Source organism: Chiloscyllium punctatum, chromosome 18, assembly GCF_047496795.1.
Source record: "Chiloscyllium punctatum isolate Juve2018m chromosome 18, sChiPun1.3, whole genome shotgun sequence".
Lineage (NCBI taxonomy): Eukaryota > Metazoa > Chordata > Chondrichthyes > Orectolobiformes > Hemiscylliidae > Chiloscyllium > Chiloscyllium punctatum.
In genome coordinates, this window is record NC_092756.1 from 48,773,935 (window position 1) to 48,777,757 (window position 3,823).

At 42.2% G+C, this 3,823-nt stretch overlaps 1 non-coding gene across 1 annotated transcript; it reads left to right on the forward strand.

Annotated features, from left to right (window-relative positions):
• Nucleotides 1-544: 544 nt before the first annotated feature.
• Nucleotides 545-626, forward strand: trnal-aag (transfer RNA leucine (anticodon AAG)). Its single transcript has one exon. It is a non-coding gene; the product is annotated as a tRNA-Leu (tRNA).
• Nucleotides 627-3,823: the final 3,197 nt, after the last annotated feature.

A 3,823-nucleotide genomic window follows, 5' to 3' on the forward strand; every position in this document is an offset into this window, starting at 1 on the left:
AATCTGTCGTTCTCGGATTGTAATGCTACCTCCGGTTTTAGGGTGGAACATTCTTTGGGAACCTTATTCTGCAAAACAGACACAGTGACTGAAACTATGCTGCACGGTATGATTTGGGACACGGCCTGCTCAGCTTTGTGCATTTTCCCTGTAGTCCGGTGTGTTTCATGTTCCGTGTAACCGTGAAAGTTGTCCTGTTTCGAACAATGGGTGAAATCATTGAGCAAAGCAAGAATCGAAACTGCAGTAATGTCAAGTAGCTCATGGTAATTTGACCCAATCATAACCGATCATATATTCTCACGCACTCACAGATACATTTGTAGCTGAATCCAGTCTGAGAAGATAGACTCAGCTTACCAGTGATTTTTGTCTGGATTGATGGGCTATCGTTAACTGCTGAGAAATTGATATTGTAGACGCGCACATCCCAGCAGCTGTGCGAGTCGGAGAGGGATCAAGGAACCCTTTTCACGTGAGTTTGCATCTGTTGTTATGCAGGAACACAATTGGAAGTGCAAGAAAATGGATTCGCGGGTATGTTGGTAGTGTGGCCGAGCGGTCGAAGGCGCTGGATGAAGACTCCAGTCTCGAAAGAGGCGTGGGTTCGAATCCCACCGCTGCCATTTCTGCTGAGCAGCTCCAACGGAACAGCTGGTTTAAATGCTGTTTCAATCCCTGCCTCATTTCTGTTTAAAACAGAAGAAAAATGAGTTTGCTTCCCGGCGAATTGACTGCGGTGTGGGAAAGTGCCGAATTTTCCAAAGTGTCTGTGCTGTCATGATCGTGTTCGCTTCCCGCGCGGAAAATCGCCAGCAGCTCTGCTGTTGCTTTCTGTTCCAGGCAAGTTGAGCTTTTACTGGAACCGAATGGAGACTGTTATTTCATCGTTGTTGCGAAACAGACTCCTCCGGTGACTCGACTCGTCGTTATTTGGTTTTCTGGCCAATGAGAAAATCGTTCCAATGTATTTCGATGTCATATGTTATTGAATTTCTCCCACTTCCTTCATTTCCGTCCTGCAGTCATCGGAAGGGAAAGGTAATCTAATCGAGACTGTGATTGGTGAAATTCACTTTTTATGGCCCATTCTTATTATGTTCTTTATTTGTCTCTTTGCAGCATTGTCTGGGAAGTGGTGGTGCACTCAGGCTCCAGTCTGTTTGAAAGAGTAGTTTGGAATTGCCCTGTTGTTAGTTGTGTGATTACTTTATGGTTCATGCCCCCCGACACTCTCACATTTAGCATTCATGCTCGCTGTGTCTGAAAATGCATTTGGTTTTCCAGTTTTGTTTGTGTTCCGTGTTAAATGCTTTCTGTTTTGCGATTCGCTCAATACATTACGAATTAACAGGGTTTCTGAGGTAACTTCCAGCTGCAAAAATCCTCAACTGAGAATCTGGGAAACTTTCACGGAGTATGGTCAGTCGGAGCAAAAGTCAGGAAGTCGTTCGTTTCTGCAGTGTTTCACAATGCTACCTTTCCCGTGAGCAGTCGAACAGACGAAATGATTTTGCCACAGACTGCGACGGTAAGCTCCGCAAAAACGTAATTCTTTAAAGCAGGTGTAAGCAACACAACATTATTGGGGTACACCGCGTGGAAACAGATACTTCGGTGTATCTCGTCCATGCTCACCACATAGCCAAAATTAAACAAGTCCCATTAAACAACGAGCTAACGGAAACAGAAAGGTGAAAGCTAGAATGGCTTCAACTTTCAGTGCTGGATGCCACTGACCTGCAGCGGGGGCGTCTGCGGCTTGTTTCTGTAGTGTAGTGGTCATCACGTTCGCCTTACGCGCGAAAGGTCCCCAGTTCGAAACTGAGCAGAAACTGTTTTGCTCTTCAACTGCAGCCTTTGACATCGACAAGAACGGAGCTTTCTTGCTTGCTTTCCCACGTGCAAACCTGCCTTCGAGTTTGCTTGAATAAATCTTCTCTCGTAGTGCAGTGCAATGCAATGCAATTCCATTTAATTACTGTGCAAAGCATTGTAAAGTTTTTCTCCAACCTGGTTCTGATCATATGCCATTCTGTTTGAGAGTGTAGTTACCCCCTTCTGATCCTTCCACGAAAAGCATGACCGCATTCGCATTCCTTGCGCAGGCGGCCCGGTTCAAAGACAGGGAAGAAGCTGATGTGCTGGTGTCACAGTGCACCACGGATTCCTCAACTAGTCTGTCTGTCAAATGTATCGCAAAGTCGTCTCTGAAAGACCTCATTTGGAAGGTGTCTGTCGTTGTTCAACGTGCGAGAATTGGCACCAGAGGTCCTGAATCATGTTTTGGAGCAGTTCGCACGTTAGTGGCTCATTCAAGCAGCAACAGCAATGAAAGAAATTACACTCTCAGTGGGACCTTTGGACTTTCACCAGAGCTGCAACTGCTTCACTTCCCCACTCGCCCTCCCCGATTACATTTTCCTGCTCCTCAGTGATTTAAAGAAAACCAAATGGACGCGATGTCATTCTGTAGCCTCTCTGTCGATTCCTCGGTTTCAGTTCCAACATGGCTTAGATCTCGGGGCCCACCCTAACTCTAGCGACGCCACGAAAGCAACCCTGTTTCCCTCAGTGTAATAACACGCCAATTGTTTGAAAAAAATGACCCTCTGAAGAGTAACCCACCCAAACACATTTCCCGATCATATTTCTTCAAATTTATTGCTGACTGGTGCACATCTCCCTGAACACAATGTGCGATTTAGCATGGCCAGCTCACCTAACCTGCACATGTGGGATTGTGGGAGGACACCACAGCAAAGTCACATAGACATGGGGAGAATGTGCAAAGTCCCCACAGTCACCCGAGGACAGAATCAAACCAATGTCCCTGGCGCTGTGAGGCAGCATTGCTAATCACTGAGGTACCATGTAATCTTATGCATTAAGTAAAATCAGTGAAATATACGAGAAAAACAAGTTTCAAATGGACACTCTCCGACATTGTCAAAGCATGTCAATCTTACATTCAATACGAATCGGTGTATTGAAAACAAAAAAAGTCCCTGATATTCATGAATTAACAATAATTAAAAATTTAATTTAATCAAAGGTCATAACAATATTTAGACGAATTGCAATTTTTTATGACAAATGTAAGTAATTAGCTGACTAATGAATAATTGGAAGTGGCATATATTTACATAATGCCGAAGAAAGCGACTTGTTTTTCCCCTTGTTACACAGCAGAATAACAATGTGTGTGTGTTCGAAATGTTTGAATCAAGCTCTTTCTAACAAAATAAGTGATGACTTACGATCACTTCGCCTTGTCACTTTTAAAACCACAACATTCTCAAATATTTTCCAGGAATTTACAACCAGAAGAACTAGTTAATTTCTTTTCATAGGAACCCAAAGAGAATAAGTAGCGGACACTGTGAATTAGTGAGTCAATGCAAGAATTCAACTGAAGACAACATCCCTTCTTTCCAAAATGTTCAAAATTTAAAAAATCAAAATTTATTGCCATTGTTGAATGAAAGAATAGAGATGCTAATTCTTTTTCATTTGATTTTGTTGCGTGAAACATCCGTAAGTCGAATTATGATTACAAACACAATAAATGTGAGCATAGAAGTCAAATATAATTAATTGAATTCAACTATGTTTCAACAGGTAAAATAAAAATTGATATTTACAATGATTGAGAGATTGTGCACTGCAATATCTTTACAGTGGTTAATATACTGTTCCGTAAATCCACATTTGCGCAATCTACTGGATTGAATAATTATTATTTTTATTCTAAATCAGCAACAATTGTATTATCAAAGTCTGTCAATGCATTCAAGAATAATGAAAAATCTCTTTTTGCAAG